The sequence below is a fragment of the Lissotriton vulgaris genome, chromosome 8 (assembly GCF_964263255.1).
Source record: "Lissotriton vulgaris chromosome 8, aLisVul1.2, whole genome shotgun sequence".
Taxonomy (NCBI): domain Eukaryota; kingdom Metazoa; phylum Chordata; class Amphibia; order Caudata; family Salamandridae; genus Lissotriton; species Lissotriton vulgaris.
The window spans coordinates 1,024,918,760-1,024,946,675 of record NC_141696.1 but is presented as its reverse complement, the minus strand read 5'-3'; positions in this window follow the sequence as shown (position 1 = coordinate 1,024,946,675).

The following is a 27,916-nucleotide window of genomic DNA, read 5'->3' as shown; positions in this document are numbered from 1 at the left end:
CAATCTGAAAGAATGGGGGAGGCTAATTTCATCCTTGCTTAATGCTACTTATCACGGTGCGGAAATCCCAGACTCCTGGAGGGGAGCTGAGGTCGTCCCGATCCTCAAAAAGGGGGGTTGGGGCGACCCAGCTAATTATCGTCCGATGAGTCTAATTGATTCAACCCAGAAGGTTGCAGGAAAGGTGGTTCTTGGGAGAGTGCTCCAGTGTGTCGATGACAATAACATCCTCTCTGACTTCCAAGCAGGCTTCAGGTCAGGTACTGGGACCATTGAGCAGTCATTTAGATTGCTGCTCTCATACTGGAAGGTGGTCGTACAAGGCAAAGGCAGTCTTTATCTCGCTTTTATTGACCTAAAGACTGCTTTTGACATGGTGCCCGGGATCGCCTTTGGGAGGTTCTGTCTGACTTGGAGATGCCCGCTTATATATTGTCTCTACTGGTGAAGCTCCACACAGGAAACTTCGCGCAGGTCAGGTGGGGTAAGCAGGGTCTGAAGACCGCCAGAATCCAAGTGAATAGGGGCGTCCGTCAGGGATGTGTTCTTGCCCCCACTCTGTTCTCATTGTATGTGAACAGAGTTGTGGAGCACCTCTTGAAAAATCCATCTGATGCACCATCCCTGACGGGCAAGAGAATTCCAACTCTCCTATTCGCTGACGATACCCTCCTGATCTCTAAATCCCCTGTGGGTTTACAGAGCATCCTGGACAGTTACCAATCTTTCTGCACAAGTAGGGGCTTAACATCAACACAGAAAAGACAAAATATTTGGTTCCTAACCCCCCAAAAAATCTTGGACAGCCTCCTGACCTAAACCAGGTGACCCTGGAAAGGGTTAGGGAATTTGACTATTTAGGTATCCGTCTAACCAACACTATGCGGTGGAACTCCCATCTCCAGAAGATGCTGCTAAGCCACATAAGGGTTGTGGGGGCTCTCCTGAAAGAACAGCGGTCGTCCCTTTTTTAAACCCATTGCACCTGTGTTAGACATATATAAGGCGAGAGGTGTTAGTGCAGCACTCTATGGGGCAGAGCTCTGGGGATCCTATTACACTGATCAGCTGTCTTGTTCCGAGAATAAATTCTTGAAGGACCTGATGGCTCTCCCACAAAGCACCCCGACGATACCCATACTACTCGATATGGGATGCCGCTCAATTAAAGACCAGGCAAAGCTGCGTCCTTTACTACTCTGGGCCTGATTGTGGAGGGTTCCCGAACTCGCCAGCTATGCGGAAGGTCTGTCGGAAGTATTATCATTGCCTGATTGGTCCAAAATTAGGTGGCTCAGGGACGTTAAATCCCTGCTTGGGGAGCTGGGGCTCGGGGATGCTTGGCTTACTAGATCTGTCCCCCCTAAAGCTGTCCTTAGGAATATTTACTGGAACTGGGTATTGGAAAAGAGTAGCATTGACCCCAAACAATGCAGAGCAACTAGTGAGTTCCTTAGGATTAAGGACATGCCCCTCGGCGAACCCTACCTTGATATAATTTCAAATTCTTTAGATAGGGCTCTGTACTTTAAGTTCATAGTAGGTACGCTCCCAGTGGGTGAATTGACTGCCTGCTGGAAAATCCAGGCCCAAACCTCACCTTTTTGTTTATTTTGTGCGTCTAGGGTCGAGTCTGCTGCCCACTTCCTATTTGAATGCCCCGCTTATAAATCCCTGAGATCTAGGTGGCTAAAACCATTGTATTGTATTGTATTGTATTGTAACGGTATTTGTAGAGCGCGATTGCTGCCCGTGGGCGTCCAAGCGCTGAGCTGACCAGAAAGTGACAGAGGAGGTGCTATGGTGCAGTAGGTTTGTCAAACAACCATGTTTTTAAGTTTTTGCGGAATGAGAGAAGATCTGAGTTGGACCGGAGTGAAAGGGGAAGGTCATTCCAGAGCCTGGCGGTATTCAGCGAGAACATTCTTCCCCCTGCTCTGGCTCGCTTTACTCTGGGAATGACGGCAAGGAAGGCCTCCTTTGATCGTAGGTTCCTGTTGGGATGATAGGGGGTGACAAGATTTCTGTTGATCGCTGGGCTTGTGTTCCAGAAGGTGCGGTGCGCCAGGAACAGTGCTTTGAAGGCTATCCTCTGCCTCACTGGCAACCAGTGGAGATTTTTTAGAGCAGGTTTAGCAGACTGAGTGCGCGGGATTTCTAGCAGGGAACGTGCTGCACAGTTTTGTACAACCTGTAGTTTCCGAAGTGTAAACTCAGGAGCCCCCATGTATAGGGCATTGTTCGAGTCAAGGCGAGACTGGATTAGCCCTTGGACCACAACCTTTTTGGCTTCTAACGGCAGCAGCGGAAGAACCTTCTTCAAGGTTCTTAGTAGGCCAAAGCATGTAGCAGATAGTTTTGTGGCCTGGGTGGAGAAGGAGAGTTTGTTATCCAACCACACTCCCAGGCTCTTCACGCTTTCCTTTGGGGTGGGGGGGGACCCAGTGCATTGGGCCACAGGGAGGTGAATGGGACTGGGGAGGGTGGGCCTAGGAGCATGAGCTCCGTCTTATCTCCATTTAATTTAAGGGAGGAGTTGGTCATCCAACCCTTTATGTCCTCTAGGCAGTGTAGCAAATCGGCTGGGGAGTGCATGCTGTTCTCGGTAGCCAGCGAGACCACCAGCTGGGTGTCGTCGGCGTATGACACGATTTTAATCCCATGCGGTTCGACGACACTTGCCAGCGGCCTCATGTAGACGTTAAACAGCACAGGGCTCAAGGAGGAGCCCTGTGGTACTCCGCAGCTCAGGGGTTTGCTGGAGGATACTGTTACACCGTCGAAGATCTGAAACGACCTCCCAGACAGAAAGGATTCAAACCACCTTAAAGCGTCGCCTGAAACTCCGATGTTGTGGAGACGGTCCAGCAAGGTGGAATAGCTGACCGTATCGAAGGCGGCACTTAGATCAAGGAGGATCACTGCCACTGATCCTCCTTGGTCCAGAATCCTTCTAGTATCTTCGGTGACTGCTAATAAGGCGGTTTCTGTCCCGTGTTGTGGTCTAAAGCCTGTCTGGGATGTGTGTAACAGCGAGTGGTCCTCCAGGAACTGCACCAGCTGTGCATTTATGTGCTTCTCCAGCACCTTACTCGTCCAAGGAAGGAGTGAGATGGGACGGTAGCTTGATAGGTCGTTAGGGTCTAGGCTGGGTTTTTTTAGCAGCGCCCGTACCATGGCCTGCTTCCAAGCTGTAGGGACAGAGCATGCAGAAATGGACGTGTTCAGGAGATCCAAGATTACAGGCAAGGTGGCTTTGCTTGCCTGCATCAGGATGTCTGGAGGGGCAGGGTCACGGGGAGATCCTGACTTGACGCACGGGCCACTTTGCTTAAAGTGTCGAGGTCGAGGGGGAGAAAGTGCTCGAGCGATGGCTGGCCTGGACGGGGAAGTGGTCTGAGAAAAGGTGGTTTGAACGCTTCCGGGGGAGTGGCTATAGGTGGGAAGGTGGAATAGATTTTTAAAACTTTGTTATGGAAAAAATCTGCAAGCTCGTTGCATTGCTCCTGGGATTTGATAGGGGGGGAGCCGTGGTGGCGCTAGAGCATTGTTTTATGATTTGGAAGATTTCCTTGGGTTTAGACTTCGCTTCCATTATTTTCTCAGAAAAATAGGTAGCCTGAGCTGCTCTAATCCCTTCTTTATATACCTTGATGGCTTCTTTATAAGAGGTCTTCTTTTCTGGGAGGAAATCTAGGCGCCAGGCTCTCTCTCGTTGTCTGCAAGTGCGTTTAAGCTGTTTTAGAGAGTCAGAAAACCAGGGGGCAGATTTGTGAGGTCTCTTGGAGGAGCTTTTACGCATCGGTAGAGTAGAGTCTAATGAGCGAGTGATCCAGTCTCTGTAGTTGTCATTTCCCACATTAGGATCCGGGCAGGGTGAGGGGCGGGTGGAGTCCAGTTGGTGCAGCCAGGATTCCAAAGGGAGTTTTGACCAGTTCCTCCTAATGGTGGCTTGGGGGGGTGCTTGGGGGTTTTTGTGAGTGGCCCAAGAGAAGGGGACCAGAAAGTGGTCTGACCACGGAAGGGGAATGGGTTGGTCGACAGTTAGGTCCAGGCAGTTACTAAAAATGGGGTCTAGCAGGTTGCCTTTTTCATGGGTCGGAGCAGCCACCAGCTGGGTGAGTTGGAGGGCTTCCAGATCTTCTAGTAATTCCTGTGCGATGTGGTCTGTAGGGGAATTAAAATGAAGATTGAGGTCCCCCAAAATCGTGTGGTTGGCTGATGTGAGGGTTCTTTCCGCAATGATTTCTGGCAGGGACCTGTGGAACAGTTTTACAGGTTCCGGGGGGCGATAAATCAGGGTACCTGAGAAGGAGTTGTTTGCATTGAATTCTAAGCAGAATGCTGCGCTTTCACAATCAGGGATAGTGTCTGCTGAGAAACGGCATTGGTACTGGTTTTTCAAAATGATCGCCAGACCTCCGCCTCTGCCGACCGGTCTATCCACTCTAAGAATGTGATAGTCTACGGGTAGTGCACACGCCACGTCTGGATCGGAGTGGGCGGTGAGCCATGTTTCTGTCAGGAAGATTGCGTCAGGTTTTTTCTCCTCGAGCAATATGGCAATCTCCGTATGGTGTTTCGGTAGAGAGCGGCAGTTTAGTGCAAACATATGGAACACTTGTGCCTTGGTCGACGGAGTTTTGCGGAAGAGGTGCTTGCATCCCTGACATGAGCCGGGTAGTTCGGTGGGGGCAAATATGCAAGGGCATTGGGGAGTACAATTCCTACCTATTTTGTGTAGGGCCGCCGAGCTGTAAGTCCTGCTCTGGGCGAGGAGGGGGCCAGGGGTTGTGGCCCTGGGTCCCGGCTGGTCGCGGACGGGCGCAGACAGGCTTGCCTTAGGCGCGCCTTCGGCGCGCAAACGGCGCTCCCGCTGCGCTTCCTGTAGATGCACATTTGTAGAGCGATGGGGCGTGGCCTCTAGTGGGCGTGTCCGGCGAGCGCGCCTGCTCTAATGGCGGCCGCTTTGTTGTTGTGAGTAGCGCGACAGCGTATGCACCGCTGTGTGCTTCAGGGTATTTGGCAGTTATAATTTTGTTTTAAAAGACACAGATTAACAAGTGACACCACACAAAAGCTTAAAACTTGGTTGAGCCAAGTGTTCGTTCAGTACCTCCAGCTCCCGGCTTCCGCCTCAGGACTGGGTCAGCTGATCGTCGTTGCGCTGTGGAGCAGCGTTTATATAATCAAGGGGGCGTGGCCTCTAGTGGGCGTGTCCGGTGAGCGCGCCTGCTCTAATGGCGGCCGCTTTGTTGTTGTGAGTAGCGCGACAGCGTATGCACCGCTGTGTGCTTCAGGGGTATTTGGCAGTTATAATTTTGTTTTAAAAGACACAGATTAACAAGTGACACCACACAAAAGCTTAAAACTTGGTTGAGCCAAGTGTTCGTTCAGTACCTCCAGCTCCCGGCTTCCGCCTCAGGACTGGGTCAGCTGATCGTCGTTGCGCTGTGGAGCAGCGTTTATATAATCAAGGGGGCGTGGCCTCTAGTGGGCGTGTCCGGCGAGCGCGCCTGCTCTAATGGCGGCCGCTTTGTTGTTGTGAGTAGCGCGACAGCGTATGCACCGCTGTGTGCTTCAGGGGTATTTGGCAGTTATAATTTTGTTTTAAAAGACACAGATTAACAAGTGACACCACACAAAAGCTTAAAACTTGGTTGAGCCAAGTGTTCGTTCAGTACCTCCAGCTCCCGGCTTCCGCCTCAGGACTGGGTGGAGAGTTGGGCACCAGACACCACATAGTCGCCCTGCGAATCTTGACGTCCGACACCCGGCACTTGTTCATGTGTGGTATGTCAAAATGTTTAAGTTGGGCTTGCTCGATCCGATCTAAAAGGCTTAATGAAATTGTTTAATTATGGTCATTGTAATTAGACCTTCTTAAGTAATTTATAGATGTCATTTGTATTCTTTTATCTAATCTTGTGGATGCATTTTATATGTTCTGATTTTTAACTTGTTGTGCTATGTAATGCTTTAAAAGATATGTTTTATCGAAATAAAGCCTATTGACTGACTGACTGACTGGCTGTCCAGGTTAATGCTTAGGTTGCAGACATGGTCTGTTGTTTTAGGTGTGAGTACATGTTCGGAGGGCTACCAGGTGTCTTTCCACAGGGAGTTTTTTTTTAATTGTCTTTATTGTTTTTATAATACAAACATGAGACCTTGTTTCTTTTTACATGGCAATTGCTATGACATATGCTTTTCAGACAACACAGTGCACAGTTTCAAAGCTTAGTAGGCTAAATGCATCAGATATCATCCTGTCAATGGTCTTATATTTTCTACCTCTACATTACCAACACAGCAGAGCACACCTATTAAACAGTAAAATCTAGAAGTAACCAGACAAATTCCCCCACACCTGATCAGCATATAATCCTCAAAATAGCTTGAAGAGACCAGACCAAACCTCATTTAACTATTCGGTGGAACCGCTTGCACTTATTTCCTGGTCACCAGTCTCATGTGATGTAGAGACTTCTTCTCTAGTTGCCAAATATGTTTTGTACAGCGCCCAGCAATTCTTGGGTTTACTACGCGGTGGAAGAAGATCACTGACATTTTCGGTTTGCATGCTGCAGTACACCATGTCTCTCGACCACTGGGCAATAGTATGAGTCAGGCCACGCATCCAGGACATTGCCACCCTGCCCCTAGCTACTAGCAGGCCCATGTCAACCAACCTACAGACCCCATTTGGTATTGGTTTAGAGTAACTGAATAGAGTCAGTGCTGGTTCTGGGGAGAGTGGCAAGTCAATCACCTGTCCCAGCTCTTTACGACTAAGTCCCAAAAGGTAGGGATCCCAGACAGAGCAAAGCTAAGTGTAAAAATTCAGCAAGCTGCGCACCACAATGTTCACAGTCTGCCCTGTTCTCCAGACCATACCAACATAGTCTCTTTGTTGTGTAATGAGTCCAATTTAGATATTAAAAGTGGACCAGTCTGTGCCTTCCATTTAAAGAAATGCGCTTCGTGCTGTCGCAGCAATATTTCCACATAGCGTCATCAATGTCTCTATCCAAGACCCTCTGTCAGGCGAGGTGGGCTTTACTGTAATGTAATGATTTTCCCTATGGTTAGCTTGTAAATGTTAGACACCATACGGGTTGGCGAGTCGGTTTTAATGACATAGGTAAGGAAGACTAGCTCCGGAGGCTCCGCCAAGTAGCCAAGTCGCTATATTGAAATATTCAGCAGTCCTGTTGTGTTCTATGAAATTGAAATTTAGTGAATAAAGGTACTCCAGATTCATCTATCCCCATCTCCTCCCAGCTCTTCGCTGTGTTCTTCTCAAACAGGTTCCTTATTTTCTGGACCCATATGGAATGAAAACTTGTGTAACTCCCTGTTCCCTGCACAGGGGTAGCCATCGACACCAATCCAGCGGCGTGAGCGGGGAATATAAGATGGCTGTAGTTTTAGAAGGTGGTGTCAATCATGCTTTGTCGCATTAACTGAGTCTAGTATCCCCGTTCTCCGGTCCACAGGCGTAAACATGGGTGCTGGCTGTGGAAGATGGGATGACACAACCTGATCTATGCGGAAGTGGGGCGTGTCTGGTGAGCCGTGTATCCAGTGGAAAGCATGTGCGCTCTGCGCTGCTCTGTAATATAGGTCAAAGTCAGGTGCCCCCAATCCCTGCATATGGTATGGCAACGTAAGCACATTCCAGCTGACCCTTCTCTTGCTTTCCAGCCCAAGCCAACTTGGCCATCAACTTTGTGGGCATGAAGATATATTTGTAAAGAAAAACAAAAAACTTGGCAATATTACCATTTTCAAAAGGGAAACTCTGTTCAGCAAGAACAGTGGCAGCCGACTCCATCGTTCCACATCGTCTTCCAACTTGCTGAATGCCACTCCATAGTTTTCCCTGAACACCACTTCTGAGACCGAATGTATCTTAATACATAAGTACCTCACCGGATCTGTGGACCACCACAACGGATACTCATGGTCGACTAGGGTCGTGGCAGGCATAAGGGGGTATATTATAGATTTTGGCCAGTTAACGCGGAGGCCAGACACCACTCAGAATCTCACCACTTCGCGCAACACTGGGGAAAGGTGGCGTTCCGGGTCCCAAACATATAATAGTGTATTAGCCACCTATGTTGTAAACGATCAGCTCATAACCAGGGAATCGTATCCCTCAATATCTGTAGTATTCACGCAACGGACAGGCCAAAGGTTCGGCCACTAAGGCGTATAATATCGGCAGCAGAGAGAAACCTTGTTGCGTGCCTCTAGTAACACGAATAGTATCTGTCACTAGGTTGCCTATTTTGGCTCTAGCTCTGGGTTCGCTATATAGCACCCGTATCAAATGTAGGAAAACACTTCCCAACCCCATCCTATCTAGGACCACCTTCATAAAGGGCAATTCAACAGAATTTAAAGCTTTTTCCATGGCGAGAAAAAACGGTACCCCCGGTACCTCCGGGTGGGTATGCTGTATTGCACCAAACACTATCCTGAGATTGTAAGTTAAATTTCAACTTGGAACAAAACCAACCTGCTCCGGTACAAACCATCAGTGGGATCAGAGGGACAAGATGGTTTGCAAAAAAATGTAGTGTCAACGTTAATCAGCGAGATTGGGCAATAGGAGGCACACTCGCCGGGTGGCTTGTCCGGCTTCAGGATAGTGACTATTATCGCCTCTCCCATCGAGGGAGGCATACTACCTGTCACACACATTTCATCAAAGAGTGTAGCTAAATGTGGCACTAGCAAGTCCTTGTAAGCTTTATAAAATGTTACTGTGAGACCATCAACTCTGGGCGTGTTGCCGGATTTCATGTCCGCTAGCGCTGTGGTGATCTCATCGACTTCCAAAGGCCGCATAAGATATTCACGGTGCTTTTTCGTCAGCCAAGGTAACTTTATATGAATTGCAATGATTTTAATTAATTGTGCAAATAAATCTATCTATCTATCATCTATCTGTCTATCTATCTATCTATCTATCTATCTATCTATCTATCTATCTATCTATCTATCTATCTATCTATCTATCTATCTATCTATCTATCTATCTATCTCTCTCTCTCTCTCTCTCTCTCTATCTATCTATCTATCTATCTATCTATCTATCTATCTATCTATCTATCTATCTATCTATCTATCTATCTATCTTTATATGTGTTAAGTAGTTCAGGATTTCCGCCTCAGTGCCACTACTGTGAGTGGAGTACAGGTCAGAATGATATTGCTGAAACTTGCTCACAATAGCGGTTTCTTCTGTCAGTATGTCTCCCTCAGCTGACTTGATCTCAGTTACTATTGCGTTGTCCAAATGTTTTTAAGGAGGCGAGCTAAGATCGAACCCGGCCGTTCGCCCTCCCCGTATGTATGAGCAGTGGCATTCTGCAGCACACATAAAAAGAGCAAATCACCTTTAAAGAATATTTATGTGCAGGAAGGTGTCTCTTTCTGCACATAAACAATCATTCCCTGCAACACAAACACCCTTGCACTGGTGCACGGGTGTCTGGCGCACGGGTGTCTGTGTTGGCACTAGGCAGCTATTTATAGAGCAAGGGAAAACACTGGGGTGCGTTGTATTCTTGTATTCTTGAAAGTGCATCCTTTCATTTTTTAAATTACGTAGCACAGCGCTGCTAAATTTGCTGCTACACTGCACCATTTCCTTATGAAATACACTGTGAACTTTTGTTTACTGAATACACAGTCCTACTAAATTCATAGGAACCATATAACAGACCGATCAAGTACTAGTAGAGATGGATAGGCCTCTCCCTTCTGTTTGAACATTGCTTATTTCCTTCTTCCACGTTAACCCCTACCCGCTGCTTTCCTAATCTTTCTCCCCTTTCCTTTCTTTCCTATTCTTCTCAGCCACCAGATGAAGAAGAGTGTATGTGTTTTAAATTTAGATTTTAAAACTAAAACTTCATAACTCTGGTTCTACTGATGACAATTTTGTCATTTTGTTCTTGTTTTTCTTTATTACTTTTTGGTGTAATGTTTCTAACTTGGTGTGGGATTCTTTTTGTGTGGTGTTGTCACTGTTTTACTGTTCGACCTGTTACACAAATACTTGGAACATTGCCTCAAGTTAAACCTGACTTCTCTGTGCCAAGCTACCAGCCGGTTGAGCACAGGTTCATTTGGGGTTTGCTTGTGCCATGTCCTGAAAATGATTGTTGTTCCTGCTTGACCAGGGCTACCACTTCAGTCAGCCAGTATCCCAATTTGTCACATTGGTGATCAGTGATGAGGAGCATGACTTGTGTGTATGCAGTGCCATATAATGTTTACTGCCAATGTGAAGCCCCAGCCTGTCTGTATACAATGCCCATCATACCATACTCTTCGCACCATGCCAACAGCCTTCCATGATGCTCTCTTTGCTCCTTGCAGCCTTCTACAACACAAACGCGACTCTTGGCACAAAACCTGGGAAGGTAAAACCTTCAGCTGTATTAACATGGGACTGTATCGAGCCTGCGCTCCTTCGCGGTCAGCCAGAACTGTTGACTTTGACCTGGTCCAGCATGACCAGATAACCATGGTTTTAGCATAGTGCTTTAAGTCACTATCTTTCACTTTATTCTTTGACAAATTCATAACTCAGTTTTCACTGGTTGGGTTTTTGTTGTTTTGGTTCTTGTTTGATTTATCAAATTTTGCTCTGTTTTTCGAACTTAGGGGGTCATTACGATCGCGGACGGACTTGAGTCTGTCCGCGACCCCAGAGCATGAAGGAACGTCCGCATGGGCTGCGGTGTTCCCTCTGTGCAGATTAGGATGTGACGGCCTGGGTGGCGGTCACATCCTCTATTTTAACATTGCGGCGGGTGGAGCTTCAAGCTGCACCCGCAGCAATGTTAAAAAAGCATGCACAGCATTTGCGTGCACAAAGCGGCAGGCACCGCGCGGTGCCTGCTGCATTGTGCACGCAAATGCAGGGGGGTACCATAGGTACCCCCCATGTGCACCCCCACTACACCTAGGGGGCCCGCAACGGGCCCCCGCAGTGCAGTTACACATGCTTTTCCACGGCGGAAAAGCCGCCGCGGAAAAGCATGTTCAAAAGCACATCCTAATCTGGCTGACGGTGTCTGAGAGACACCGTCACCATTTTAGTGCTTTTCCGCCGCGGTTGTAAGCCAGCCGTGGCGGAAAAGCTGCGGACCTAAACCATGACCCACCAGCCATCCTAATGTGGCGATGGGTCCTGGTGGGTCCGCAGAGGATTTTCCGCATCCTCCGGGCCGGCGGTGGCTTCCGCCGGCCCGGAGGATGCGGAAAATCCTCCATCGTAATGACCCCCTTGGTGTGGAATTCTTTTTGTATGGTGTTTTCACAATTTTAGTGTTTGAAGGAAGTGTTGCACAAACATTTTACTAAGTTAAGCCTGCCTGTCTGCTCTGTGCCCAGCTGCCAGAGGGCTGAGAGCAGATTAATTTGGGTTTGGCTTGTGCCTTACGTTGACAAGGATTGCGGTTGCTGCTTAACTTGGGCTCACATTCCACTAAAATCGTAACCCCATTTCTTTCACCTTATATCTGGTTCACAAGGTAATTTCAAAAATTGTCAGAGGACGAAGAGGATAAATCAATTCTTATTGATTACTTGATGTCAAGTTTGTTAATTATGAACAGGCAAGGGGTAAAACGTGTGTAAATCTTCTTAGTCCACATCCTTGGTAAATCTTAGAATTGTGGGTTTTAATCAGAAGAGGAACTCTTATCTCTATGGGACTGAAAATTTCCAATGTAGATATTATTAACCAGGACCTGCTTGAGGAATTTACACTTTTTAGTGGCATTTCCAGTTCAAGGTGGTTGATGTGATAACCTACCCTTGGGCTCATATGATGGTACTTCCAGAAAAGGCACTTTGTACTTTCTTCTTTTTTTGTGCACTTTATAAATCTCTGAGAACAAAGTTCTTAGGGCCTGTACTTCATACCCACTCTTTTAATTTATACTGTGAAAGTTTTAGATTTCTAACTAAACTTGAAACTCCAGATGTTTGTTCTGCTTTATAATTGGACACAGCATAGATAAGTATTTTCTCGTTTATGTTCGGGCATGGTTTTACTGATTCCATGATGAAGTCTGTTGTTGTTATAACTGATTAATTGGATGTATTATGCTGAAGAATTTAATGTGTTTTTATTATTTTATGGCTGTCCAAGCCAAATAATGCTTTTGAATCTCAATCTGATTTCTTAATGCGCCTAACCCAATAAAAATATATGCATGGAAAATAGTACCTGCCCAAGTTACATACATTTACATACCTCTAGTAGGAAGGGAGGACAGGTTGACGGGTTATCTCCAGAGTTTTTTAGATATAAAGAGATGTACTTTGTAGGTGAAAAAAAAGTTGCTTTGATCTGCCCCGGGGTTGGTATGCAAGTTGTTACCTATCCTACGTGACACCCAGGACATTCCATGTTCAACATTTGTCTGATGTAATGCCTGGAGAAAGGAAAGGCATGATGAGGCACAGGAGTTTGGCCAATTGGGTTAATAGCAGGTGGAGGTTACCCCTGCATTCAGTTATCTGGGAGTGCTTTTTGATAAATCTGGTTCTTGGTTACCAGCCGTAAAGGCTAGGTCCCTACTTTTTATGTAGGGACCTAGCCTTTTAATTTAAGTAGCACTTTTTTAATTTGTAGCACTTTTTAATTTCTCTAAAAAATTGGGGAAAGGCCACCAGATATTCTATAAAAAATATATCGCGCAAGGTGCATGAGTACTGCAATTTACGGGGCAGGTATCTGGGGTTTTCAAGATTGCAGCATAATTCAACGCATGAAAATATCTTCCTGAGATCCCTGTTAGTTGTCCCAAATATTACCCCTGTCTTTATGTGCCACTCAGAAATGGGGTTTACAAACATTTCTGATCAGATCAAGGCACAGCCAGTACTGCTATGGCAATGGATTTGGACCACAGAGAATGCAAGGTTAAACAGAGAAATAAACAAGGACTCTATGGGATTAGACAAGTCTTGTAAAATATTATGGTAAAAATATGTGGGAAGTTTCATGCAGGATTTTGGCCACCCAGAATATTACACTAAGTCTGCCTGCATGAATCTCATAAAACGCAAAGATTTTTAAAAAATGGTCATGTCTCACCTAGAAGGAAACAGACTGCATCCAAGCTAAATAAACCAATGGTGATTATCCATCAATTGACCCTGATGACTGTATCTATACAACCCTACCTGCTGTGTGTTCAGGGTGGATATGACAGATACCTTCTGACAAGATTTAGGTTTGGGATTTTCCATCATATAACCTCATATACAACTGTAAATAATTGGTCAAGAGCATTATGTCAATGTCCCTGTGACAATGTATCCAGACAGAGTACAATGCATGTAGTTCTATTTTGTAAATTATATAACAAAGAGAGGAGAAGATGGTTAACACCCCTATTAAAACAGAGTGGATGGTAACAATGTTGCCCTGCCTTTATATATTTACAGATGCTTGAAAATTATTACTGTATTGGGTCTATGGTGGGGTTCCTAAAGAATGTCATGAGGACTAGGAAAGCTGTTAACAAGTGAATCATGGGACATATGTTCGGAAATACATATCATATGGAAGAATGAAATTACTCCGATTTTTATTCTAACTTTTTATGTCTTTTAAAAAAAATTGTTGCTTCTATCTGAATATTTTTATGTATAGAATGAAAATGTATTCCTGGATTTGAACATCTTGCTTTCCCAAAATCACAAAAATTGCAATTCTGCACAAGAAATCTATCTCTGGCAGCATAAACCTTCTGAAATTGATGATTTGGATCAGAATAATTCCTCAGATTGACATTTGGCTGCACTTTCTTGTGCTAGGAGTACATTTTTGGGGGGTTGGGAGGAAAGAAGCACCTCAGAGTCTCCAACTTCCTGTTCCTGTCCAGCAGACTCCTCCCAGTGCTTTGTCCATGTCCTTGTTGGTGTTGTTTGTTTGGGACATTGCAGTTGCTGCAACTACAATTTATAAACTTTTTCACAACTTTTGAAAAAATATTTTGTGGGAAGCCACAGTATCCAGTAGGCCCAGGGTTAGTCATGGGTGCATGATACAACTGTTTCTGTGAGTTTTGTTGAACTTAAATATCATTTTCGGCATGGATGGCATGGAATTGAATAGCTCACTGTTATATCTATGTGGAAGTTATTTGTAATTTTGGGGTGTGTGTTAAAGCCACACTAGCCAGTAGGCCCAGGGTTACTCAGTGGTGCACGGGCCATGTCTTTCCATGGGGCTCTTGAATTTAAACATCATTCAGGGCATGGATGGCATTGGATTAGGGTGATTTTTGTGTGTATTTCGATTTTCTGGGTGTTGTTGGGGCCTGGTCCAGGGCCTGGCCATGTGGGTGGGGGTCATTTTGAGGCCCGGTCCAGGGTCTGGTCATGTGGGTGGGGGTCTAGGGGCCATTTTGAAGCCAGGTAGTGTGCTTTGTGCCATAGGCCTGCACCCAGTCTGCCTTGCTTTCATCCATTATGCCCAGGGGTAGTCAGTGGTGCATGAAACAACTCTCTCTGTGTGGTCTTTCTTCTATTAATTTATACATCCATTTTGGATTAGAATTGCAATTTTTATTTTGTGTCTTTCTGATTTTGGGTGTTTTGTCTTAATAATAATAAATGCCTAGTTGCAAATATTAATTGAAGCCTGACCTATGCAACATTTATTTAACTGATGATCCTCTGGCTTCCTTTGCTTTTAGGTGCACAAAGACTGAGAACCAGGAATCATCCTCATCATCATCACTTGTTGTAGTGCCAGGAAGAAGTCCTGCTGCGGTGTGTGCACAACGTCACGTGACGTCACGTGTGGCCACAAACAATTCTGCAACTTGTGCAACTGCATCCTGCTGTTTTGACATCTGAAGAAGATGGGCCCAAAGAAAGGTGGCCGTAGCTCCTCTACCAAGAAAGTTGCCAGTTGCACTGCCAGTAAGAAGGAGCAGAAGAAGCAAGTGGCGCTACTAACTAAGGAGACTGGTGTGCCGACAGACACTTTTTGGGGGAAAAAAAACTACGCCTGCAGCAGCGGTGTCTGCCGGGGACCAAGCTGGGAGCAGCACCTCCGCTTCATTGGTCTCAGTGCCACCACGCCAAGTTAGGCCCAAGCCCATGAGTGCCGCTGAGGTAACCACTTTAATTGCTCTTTCACCATCGGCCAGTGATGTTGGCGTTGACTCATCGCAAAGTAGCATCCAATCAACGCAGGGTGTAACTCATCTGACGAGTGTTCAACCACAGCCGCAACGACAACCACAGGTGCAACAAGGAAAGGCGCAAGAGAGGCGCAGGGAGAGGCACATGGAGAGGCGCAAGTAGAGGCACAAGTAGAGGCACATGGAGAGGCGCATGGAGAGGCGCATGGAGAGGCACAACTGCCCACAATGCTTGTTCCTCCAGAAGTAGGGGCACATAAGAAAATTGAGATTCATGCGGAGATATCAGCAGAGCAAGCTACTCCTCCTGATGATCCTTTGTCTTCCAGATCCCCAGCAAGGAAAAGGTCAAGGAGGGCTAGTACAAGTTCTTCTTCAAGCCCCTTCCTTCTGATGATCTAGATCTTGATTGGCACCCACCAATGCAGTCTGAGAGGGAGGCACGCCATGAGCCGACAAAGCTAGGTAAAAGGAAGGTTCCCGATGGTTTTCAGTTATGGGTGATGACGAAGAAGAAGTAGAAGTGGTGTATTCTACTGCTGATGAACAGTCTGACGATGACGACCCAGTCATCACAGTCGTCACTCCAGGCCCAGCGGGCATGCAGCTGACAGACATTTTTACCCTATCCAAAAATGCTGCTGTGCAGGATGTGTGCGGCGTGGCACCATTGGTACCACCACCAACACAGTTAACTACTACACCAATACAACCTACAGCTTCCACATTTTCTCATCAGAAGGGCCGGCAGGGATCTCCATCCAGCTCGACCTCCATTACCTCAAGTAGTGGTGCTGTAAGTGCAGAAAAGAGTCAAATTCCGCCACGTCCATCCTCCACTTCATCTGACATTGAAAGTAGCACCTCCACCACACCAGAAATCTCAACTCCCCAGTTTGGGACTTCTTTAGTATTAGCAAATAGGCGGAAAACCTAATCATTTGTTCGATTTGTAAACAAGTAGTTAGTCGGGGTAAGCTTGGTACGAACTATGGTACCGGAGGCCAGAGAGTTCATCTCCAAAAACACCACATTATCCAGTGGGAGGCGCACCTAAGTAACATCGGAAAAGCCAAAAGTACAAATCCAAATGTATCCATTGATATTGCATCTGATGACGAGGAGCTGATTGTGAAGTGGGGAGGTGAAGAAACGATAGACATTTTTTCTGGTACACACAGTATCCCTGGCAGCAGCACTGCAGTGGTAGCGCCCACACCCTCCTCTACCCTAGCAACATCTAGGAGGCACAGTAGTCTGGTAAAGACACCAATGCGAAAAAGTACATCAATGAGCCTAACTGGGTTGAAGAAGTCTGGATCCTCATCACATATCAAAATGGTCCAGACCATCATTAAAAGCATGTTTTGGTCGGAGGCGCCATTTGAACGCAACCACCCAATGGCACGTCTGTATAATGCAATGCTGGCTAACATGTTAGCGCTGGACCTTCTCCCTTTTTCTTTCAAGGAAGGGGTGGGTTTTCTAGAATTTTTGGCAACAGTCTGCCCTAAATGGAAGGTTCCTTGCCGGTCCTAATTTGCCAGAGTTGCTGTTCCAGCACTACATCACAATGTGCTGGACGTGATTGGGGAAGCTTTGCAGAAGAGTGCTGTTCACACTATCCACCTGACAACAGACATGTGGACCTGTTGACAAGCCGTTGATTACATGTGCATCACTGCACACTGGGTCTCTTTTGTGGGGGTTAGAGAGAAGATATCTGCAGGTGTTAACAGTGTCACAATTTTTCAAGCTATTCGGAAATATGCAACAGTAGCCACGTTTGCATTGGAGAAATCTCATACTGCAGTAAACATTTTACAGGAGTTCAACAGAAAGGTCTTTGAATGGCTGCATCCAAGAAAGTTCATGATTGCTTATGTTTCCACGGTTAATGGCAGTAATATATTTAAGGCCATGTCTGATGGTGGCTATTTCAGAGTGCCGTGTTTGGCGCACAGTATTAACATTGTTGTTCAAGGTTTCCTGAAAAAAGAAAATACAGTCAGCAGGTTACTGACCACCTGCCGAAGAATCTGCACACATTTCAGCCATTCTTTTATGGCACAGAAGCAGCTGAGGATCATTCAACGTGACCGTAGAGTGCCAGTCAGAGGACTCATCCAGGAGGTGGCAACACGTTGGAACTCAACCTTCTACATGCTTGAGTGCCTGTTTGCGCAGTACTTGGTAATCAATGAGTATGTCTTTAACACATGGGCTGCTTCTTTGAAAGACATGAGGCTAGAGGTGGATGAATGGGACCTAGTAAAGCCTGACAGACATGCTTTGTCCTTTTGAGGTGTTCACGCGTGAAGTCAGCAGGGAGGACTGTACTTTGGGCAAAGCTATCCCATTGTTGGGCATGCTAGAGCACCAACTGAAGGCGGTGTGTTCAAAGTTCCTAGTTGATGCTGAAAAATAAGAAGCATATCAGTTGGCGGAGAGCTTATTAAGCCGCCTAGTTGACAATGAAAGGCTTAAAGCAATACATTCAGAACAACATTACATTTGTGCCACTATTCTGGATCCACGTTACAAAAAGGCACTGGCCAGCAATGCATTCATTCCTTTTTATGAAGAAGATGTTTCCAAGTACAAACATTGGCTAGCTCTGTCAGCCACTCAGTTTGAAAAAGAGCTGCAGGAAATTGAAGGAACCACCACAAGTACTACTGAAGCAGCAGGCCAGCCGGCATCAAGGTCCACTTCTGTGGCTGAAGGCAGTCACTTTCCCTCACAGCCGTTACCAACAGCAGCAACCGTATCATCATCATCACCTGCACCAGGCCAGCCATAATATTGTTGAAAGCGGATTGGATAACTCATCATGGGTTTGCTCGTTCCAGTGTTGATAGAAAGGCAACAGATGGTACGCAAAGTGGAGCACCCATGAAGGACCTTGAGTGGATGGTGCAGGCCTATCTGGATGACCCAACAGAGGTCGTATTTGATCTGAACCCATTGGTGTATTGGTATGGGAAAAGGCCTCAATGGCCACTGATCACCAAGCTGGCTATAAACTATTTGGCTTGCTCACTCGCAAGCGTGTCTTCTGAACGTGTTTTCAGTGCTGCTGGTGCCATTGTAACTGCAAAATGGACCCGCCTCTCGCCCAAAAATGTGGAGAGGTTAACAATGATCAAGATGAATCAGCACTTCATACCACCAGATTACAAAAAACGTGAATCCACGCAGAAAGAAGAGGACACCGATTTAGGTGACGGAAGTTCTTCTCTGTTAGCTGACCTACTCTAGGTTCAATTCACAGAGTTTGAGGATGAGCTCTACTTCCCTGACACCTAGGCTTGAAATACTTTCTTTTTTATCCTTATTCACTTTTATTTCTGTGTGTCTTTCTTTGTTTTGCAACTTTTAGCACAACAAAACTCTAATCACTACAAATCCACCAGCAGCACTGTCTTCATCTTATTTCTATATTGAAGGTGATGCTGTGTGCATTCCTGAAGTTCACAAGTTCACAACTCAGTCATGCTCCTCTATCCTCCTCCTCCAGACTCCCCCTATCCATTTGTTTCCCTCACGGCAGATGGCCGGATTACGCAGAATCAGAAACTGTCGCTATGCTGACTGTTACTTCTGAAATCGACACAAGAGGCTGCCCTGTGGCCGTTCACTTGAGAATAAGATGCTGACAAAAAGTGGAACAGGTAATGAATGATGATATGGCATGCAGTGGACAACACTGGCTCTCTGGCTCTGATGAAAGCAATTGCTGTCTGTTTGTTTGTTGTGCATGAAATGAATCCTTTGTGTTCTGTTATTATTTATTCTTTTACACACTAAATGTAACTCAATTCTACTCTATTTTTACCTTGTTTAATGCAAATTATACTTCTACTGCAGGGGCCACTATGTTGCATTTTTTAATATGGAAAATGTCCTTGGACTCTCTGTGTGTAGACTGTGACTGCATGAACAACATTGAGTTTGCCACAATACCATGATGATGATGAGTCTTGATGATCAAAGTTACATAATATCTTTACAGTCACTCACTGGGATGGATGAATCCTCATCGTCGGTTTACGGAAGAACTATGGCCATTTCGTGAGTGGCAAACAGGTAAACAAGTCAACAACAACCACAGCAGAACAACATGTCTGTCTAATCGTGGTATGGAGTGGTCGAGCCAGTGTAGTGTTCTTATGCCAGAGTCCATACAGCAGTTCATGTAAAATTGCGGCTATGTGGCTTGCTCTATAAAATTAGATCTGCTTTGTCTGTCTGGGTCAAAGAGGTATGCTACATGGAGGTTGGTTCACTGAGTGGTGCCTGCCTTGACAGTCTGCATGGCCCTGGCCTGCTGTGTGCTAAATATTATCCTTGAGAAGGAGACTCAGAGTACACACTTTAGAAATGATGCTTGTATGTAATACTGTCACCTCTGAAAGTGAAAGTGTTATTTTTGCACTACACACCGTACCTTATATTTTTCCTCCGGGGTGTTTTAATATCCATTCCGGTTTTTCTATTGACAATTACAGTCCGGCTTTTACCCTGTGCGATGGGAAAAACATTAACTCAGGCTTACCATAGCAATCCGCAATTCCTCATCCGCCAGCCAGGCAGTGAACAGTGAGGTCACCAAGATTGATCGACGGAGCGTCAGGTGGAATGGAGGAGTACTGCGAATAAGAGGAATGGCTGGATGCATGCAACTTCCCAAATTGAACAGGACAACTACAACATACAGTTACAGTATCCTCTTCACTTCTCCTTATCTTTTAAACAATGTTATTGTTGTGAACTTCTATGAGTGCGAATCTGTGCGTTTGCTCTCTGCTTCAAATTCATCCCTACAGCTATTTGATCAGTTTCTTTGCTATTTGTAAAACTAATTTATTGTACTAATAAGTGTTTATTCTCTCTGAGGGCAGATAGGCAAGTGAAATTGCGTAATTACTGCAGCCTGTACTTTCAACTTGTTTATTCATAGTTAGTAAGTACTACTTTTCAGTAACCTAACCATCCATTTAGCAAAAAACTTCATGCATACACTTCCTTTATGTCCCTTAAAAGATTAATGGATATCTTCGTATCCAAATATCTGTTTTTCTTCATTTGTTGTTTGTCCATGCTGTGTTTTTTTTCTCTCTCCACAAATCTTTCCCAAAAAACCCCATTCCCATCCAATTTTCAAACCCTAACCCTCTTCCCCCAGGGCTATGTGGTTTTCATTGAGGTGTGACTAAATGACAACAATAATTCCACACACTTGCTGGGGAGGATAAGGTCAAACGCAACAGAAAATCAATTTCAAGGCAGGTCAAGGAATCTGAGGATATATTCTTATTCTGCTTGACACACACCCATGAATATTTGCAAATCAAATCAGAATTTCATGTGCGCCATTGAGTGGATTCATCATCAACAACATCCTCCTCCTACACGTGACGAATGCTTACGCTGCTGTGTCCTTCAGTACTATTTCTTGTAGTAGCCATACTCCACGCAACTAGTAGTTAACTTTTGATGGAGTACTTTAGCATTGCTTAGGCTACAATTTATGGCACTGTTCTTGTGTACTGTACTATCTATCGTACTCTTCTAATGCTCCTCTCAGGCCACTCAATGTTTAATTTCCTTTTTTTTATATGCTGCTACTGCCAGTGTGTACCACTACTACTACCATCACAAAAATGACATTTCATCAGTTCAGGATTCCATAGCCAACCTTAATCGCCATTTGCCATGCAGCCAGCCCTGTGCCTAGCCCTATTCTCAAACACGAATCACAGGTAAGATAAGCATTTTGGGGGAGGAAGAATAATGGAGTAAGAGGAGAGACTGACGGTAGTGCTAGTAAAGTAGTAGGACAATTGAATTCACTAACTCTGTCAGTGGCACTTTTGTACAAATTTGGGCGAATAGACAATTTGAATCAACCATCCTGTTAAGTTTCAGAAAAACAAACGTACAGTTAACCCCCCCTGCCTTCCCCACAAAACAGTAAAAACGCGTATGCTATGTTTCAGTGGAAAATAAATAATTATTGTGACCCTGACAAAAATAAACTATCCCACAAGACCCAACCACCCCCCTCCCTAACCCCAACCAATGTCCATGAAATCATGTCCCCAAAGTCCAAAAACCCCAATGCCCAATTCCCACCCCCCCCCAAAGGTCTTTAAAAAAGGGGCAAGGGACAGTCTCTCTACTTTCACCGGCGGTGTCCTGTGGCCTGGGGGTCATGCAGCTCTATCCGGAGGTCCTTGAGCAGGGCTTTCTGCCTCACCACCTCCTGCTCAAGGTAGGCCACTTGCAGGGTACTGTGGGGGGCAGCTGTTGTTTTTGCTGCTTGGCGGCAGCGGGTGGCTGCCGGACCACGGCGCAGTACCGCTGGAGTATTGCGCTGGCTGGTATGACCCAGGGGCAACGGAGGAGAATGCAGCTGTTGTGGATGTTGACTGCGAGTCATCCTCCTCCTGAGCCACCAGCCACCCATAATCGGTGACAATTGCCTCCAGCTTCCGTTGTCGGGCCCAGATAGCCAACTCCTTCCATGTTAGTTTAGAAGGAGTATCTATATGAAGAAAGAAAAACATACTGTAACCAATTCTCATTAAGATCAACACAAAATAATTCAACAGAAAGTTGTGTCACAGTAGCACTAGCAACTTGCAAGCACAGTACCTAACATTTGTGGCATATATCTATCTAACCTCCCACATAAAACGTAATGTGTTGGAGGGAGCGCAGCGGACGAGCGCAGCGGGCGCGACGGTGGCGCGCCGGAGTCGCGCTAGAGTCAAGCTCGTCTGCGCTCGTCCGCGAGCGTCCGGGGCTAGGGGCGAAGGACTTTGTTCGTCCTTTAGTGTACACATCCGCTGACTTACTAGCGCTGCGACCTTCCATCATGATGTGCCCCCCCGTACCCCTCAACACGGTGAAACGGACATTTCGCCTAGGCATCACTAATCCTATCAACCTAACTACGGACCCTGCCTCTAGCTACGCGGTTTCGGAAAGCACGCCAGGTACTACCTGTAATTTTAAATGTGTCTATTTAAACACCCGTTCTATGACCAAACATCAGACAGACATCTTTTTGTTACTATCTGATACTAAACCGGATTTACTCCTGTTGACCGAAACATGGCTTACACCGGATTCATTACCGGACATCTTAGCTGCCTTGCCTGCTGATTATTATATTATCTCCGTGTTACGACCGGCAGGTAAAATTGGGGGCGGGGTGGCCATCATCTCCAATAAGAAACATCAACTTAGACAACTACCCTCCTTAGATATACCTAATGTGGAGAATATTGTTGCCAAATTGGATACTGTTAATGGGACACTTGTGGTGGTCTTACTATACCGCCCGCCCCAAACTATGGCTATGTTTCCTGCCATTTTTGCGGAGCAACTGGCCATGCTAGCCACCAATAATTCTAAATTACTCCTGATTGGGGATTTAAATCTCTGGTTTGACAGCATACTATTAGATCCCCAAGCAGCTGAGACGAGGGACCTTTTGAGTGATCTGAATCTAATACAACATATAGATACTCAGACCCATCAAAAGGGCCACAGTCTCGATCAACTTTGGTCACTGAATCTAGCTATCGATTTTATTGATATTAAACCTTGTAGCTGGTCTGATCATTTTACTATTAGTTTCTCATTTTGTGTTGTGAAAGCTCTTCAATTTAAGCTGAAGGCTACCAGTCTGACTCGGAAATGGTCCTCGTTGGACATGTCAGCTTTTTTAAATTTGTTAAAGTCTACTCTGCCAGAGCAGAGCTCAGATGTGGAGATAGCCGATTGTAGGCTTCAAGATTGGCTAAACTCGGCCATTAATGTCTGTGTCCCCCTCACTCGCTTTGATAACTCACGCGGCGCGGACGCACATAAGTGGTTCACGCCGGAGTTGAGGAAATTAAAACTTGAAGTGAGGCAGCAAGAGAGAACATGGCGTACCAATTACTGTCCTCAAGCAAGGATCGCATACTGTTCAACTCGTAAAGCCTACCAAAAGACGTTGCACACTCACAAAACTGCTTATTTCTCTTCTAAAATACTTAACGCGACTAATAAGTCGAAAGAAATTTTCAGGATTGTGACTGAGTTGTGCAATGATGAGAGAACTTCTCCCCCGGTTGTCCCCTCACAATTGCTCTGCAACTCGCTGAATGACTATTTTAATGATAAAATAGTGTTGATTAAGGATACTCTATCCAAGCTTCCAGTTTGTGTCCCGATAGATGATACCTTTTTAAACCCTCTTACTTTGCATTCCTTTCCCTTAATCACTGACCAAACCCTTCAAGATTTGCTCACTAGAGTTAAATCAGGATCTCCTCAGGATGTCTGCCCTCCCCAAGTAATGAGAGAAATTGGTCGGGCATTCCCAAGTAGCCTGATTCCTCTGCTTAATAACTCCCTCATGTCAGGGAATGTTCCTAATAGTTTTAAACAGGCCTTATTGATCCCTTTAAAAAAGAAACCTGGCATTGACTCCTCAGACCTTTCTAATTATAGACCAATATCGCTACTGCCTTATTTATCCAAAATATTGGAGGCGCATGTAACCAACTGCCTATCAAGTTTTGTGGAAGCCTCTGGCTATTTACAACCCAACCAGGCAGGTTTCCGGCCTGGTCACTCTACTGAGGCAGTGATATTGGCCGTTCAGAATACTTTAAGGTCTAACGCAGACAGGGACTTGCACCAGGCTTTGGTGTTATTGGACCTGTCTGCCGCGTTCGACACGGTTGACTATACCATCCTGGTCAACCGTGTCGAACAGGCCGGTCTTCGGGACTTGGCCTTGGCCTGGCTCAAGTCCTTTATTTCAGGACGTACCCAATCGGTTCGACTGGGTTCTTTCACAGCTCCTAAAAACATTTCCTTTTGTGGGGTTCCTCAAGGATCCTCCTTGTCCCCTTTATTATTTAATTTGTATATGCGGCCTCTGTTGTTCTCCCTACGAGAGTTTAAGGTTGATGTATATAATTATGCAGACGACCTGCAGTTGGTTTTTGTGCTAAATTCTCACAATGCTGCCGAGGAATTTCGAGCAACTATGTCTTTTATCCAGAGGTGGATGTCTCTAAACCACCTTAAGTTAAATCCGGGAAAAACTGAGCTCATTCTACCTGGGAAGAGTGAGATCAGTTGGAGTCCTAGCTTTTGGCCGTCGGACATGGGCTCGCCCCCAAAAAAATCCTGTACAGTAAAAAGTTTGAGAGTGACTCTTAGTGAGGATCTTACCTTGGAAAGTCAAGTCGGAACTGTGGTCTCCTCGGGGTTTTTTCAACTGAGGAAGATCAAGAAAATAGCACATCTCCTTACAGGTTTGGCCTTAATTCAGACAGTTAGTGCTCTAGTCCTATCTCACATCGATTTCTCAAATGGCCTCTATTTGGGGGCGCCTATTGGCCAACTTAAAAGATTGCAATACTTGCAAAATCAAGCTGTGAGACTTATCTGCAAAGTCCCGAAGTGGGAATCAATTAGACATGGACTAGAGACTTTGCACTGGCTGCCTGTGGAACAGAGAGCTACATTCAAGGTGGGCTGTATTGTGTTCAAGGCTTTGGAGGGTAAGGGTCCCATGTTCCTTAGACTACTACTGCGCAAATACAAACCCTTGCGCAGCTTGAGATCAATCCACAAAGACCTACTTGAGGTCCCTCGTTTCAAAAAGAAACGTCAGGGAGGCAGCAGTTTTCAATTTTTAGCTGCTTCATTGTGGAATTCCCTCCCTTTGACTCTGCGACACAGTAAGGACCTCCTTGCCTTTAGGAAGGCATTTAAAACTTTTCTTTTTTCTCAGGCTTATTGTAAACAGTGATTGTATGTCTTCTATGTATTGTTATGTTTGACTCTCTCACCAGCGCCAAGAAGCCCTTGGGCGTATGTGCGCTTGACAAATAATAAATAACATAACAAATAACATAACACTTTGTCGGCCTCTGCTCTAACATTAGTGGGAGTTTCAGGAATTCTACTAACACTATATGGACTCACTACATTAGACTCAGACAGTACACCAGTCGTCTTCTTCTCTCTTGTTTAGCGAAATTAGTAAGTAAACTTGTGGAAGCTGGCATAATACCAGCTCAGTCAGCTTGCACCCAAGAAAAATAGACGCAAGCCATGATGACGCAGATTTGCGTTACTGTTACCAGTCCAGTACATGCAGGAGGTGAAGCTCTTACTTTTCTATTACGGGTGGCACTAGCCATACTCTGTTACAAGGGCTACTGCTCAATTAATTTAACTTTCACCCTGACTACTACAAAAGGAAAATGAAGAAGATAAATAATATGATCATCTATCCCTTCACAGGATATTTTCTTATATAAGGGATGACTTTAGGTGCTTTGTTTTATTTGACTGAGTGAACACCGATTGGCCACACTTGAATGACAGAGTTGAAAAAAATATATTAACAGAGGTAGTGTGTGGTCCCCGTAATCGCCGGAGGAAGGCACTTGTGACTTGACTTGATAATGTGAACTATACAATAAAGATACACAATATATGCTCTGCTTGCAAACTACTGTTAGTCAAGGGAGTATTCTGAACAATTACAACTTCTACTATCCTCGGCTTTGCTACTCTGGCATGGACGTGCAGTGTTACATGCTCTTCAAAGTAACACTCTTCATCCAGTGACCGTCTACTCTGTCTACTCTACATACACCTATGCTAATTATGAGGAAGATACCACCCAGGCATCCATCCATTCAAAGCAAATGTCAATCATTCTTCTTAATGCCTCAACTGGACAAACCTTACTTTTTCTCACCGAAAAACAACCTTTTTATTTTATTTTGTAGACCGCAAGCCATGCATCTGTGCTTGACTTGCATTTGAATTTAAATCAAAGGATATATTGCGCACACATTCAGTTTCTGTTTCACCCACCCAGGCAGTCCTCTTTTCTTTCTCCTTCCACCCATCCTTGCTTCAGCCTTCAACCGGCCATGCATCAGATTCCCAGCCACCTGTGCCTGCATTCAAAAACAAGTATCATTGTTTGCCAGTCATTAATTTAATTAGCTCGTCCTTCCCTACACCCTTCTCTCCCTTTTCGTTTATCCCATCCATCAAGTTCATCTCTGATCTGACTTGGCTTCTCAATAAAACTTTCACAGCTGAGTTGAAGTCAAATTTAGAGGAGGCCATTGGTTACTCATCAACTCCCGCTGCTAATGCTATTGCTAATGCGAAGTCAAGGGTGACTGTCTTCTACCTGGTTGACAAAAACTTAGTTCTAAATTTATAAGTCTTCTTAACAGTAAAGTGTACTTGTACTGTACAACATATTCACCCCTGCAGCGAGCCTACTCTGCAATCTCAATAAGTAAGAAATATAATAGCTTACCACTGCCCGCCACTACCGTGGCATCCTCCACAGCAGTTTCTCCTGGCACTGCATCCATCCCTGGAGTAACCACCTCCATGCTGGCCCAGGCACTGGTGGTGGGCTGTGCCGATGGTGTTATACCTAGAAAATACATTTCATATTTTTAGATGCCATATACACCACTCCCTATTTTGTCTAGGAATAAAAAAATATGTTACTATATAAACAAATTTAATTATTTGTGAGTCTCTAGTCTAAACTAAAAATTCCCCTTTCGTAAGGGAGGGTGTTTTTTATTTATGATTAACCATAACATGCTGCACTTTTTGGCACAACTGCTGAATGTTTGATTTTATCATGCACCATTTTTCTCATAACAGACAGAAGCTTCCCTTCTACGAACAAGAGCAATATGTTATTCGGAGTCGTCATCATCACCACCAAGACTATAAGACTATAAGTGAGGGCTCTCCCACAATTAATGTGTAAAATCAGCCACTGTTGAGATTTCAAGAGTTCACCGTTTATCTTATATGAAGTTGATCTTAGTAAATGTTTTCATATAATGCACAATTGAAATTTAATATACCGAGTACGCACAGAGCTATTTGTTTTACTTTTAATAAAGATTTAAAACTTACATAGACTCCGTGGTTTTTGGTCATGAGTGAGTGAGCTAAAGGGTTTGCAATTTGCAAGCATGAGTCCGTGACTCTGACTCTGTAGTCTTATGTTCTGGGTTGTATAATCATTGGGGATCATCGCTGCATTTGGGATCTAAATAATGACTCTGACACACTAGCTAGTCAGTAAGGAGATTGGGGGTTCAACTTCTGTTATGACTGAGGTATGTGAGAAGTCTAACTGCGCCTGTTATCACCAATGCCCTATTTCTTGTCCATAGTTCTGTATGTGCAGAATAGTCCCTGCAACAGTAATAGTATGTCCTCCTATCCAATCAAAAAGTAAACTAGTATCTTATTCTTGGTGGCCATTGACATTTTATTGTTGGGAATTGTCAAAGAATAAACCTTAATAAGACTTCAATAGACATAATGGACAACCCAGAGGACTGCACTCAGTGCCTAGAGCTATTGCTGAATAGGAGTTTTGTTTAACACCTTTTGCCAACTGTGCAAGCTTAGCTAGCTACACAGGCAGACTAATAAAATAGTAGTAGCACAGAGAGTCATAGTAGCGGCAGGATAAGAATTTAGAAACAGTCTACAAGAAGATCAAAGATGATTTATGAAAAAATAGAATTCTGATGAACGTTTGGATTAAATAGATGCTGTAAAAGTAAGGGAAGTATCATTATTAATATTGACAGGAAAACTTACTAGGGTCAGCAGAAGAGCCCTTGGCGGACCGATCC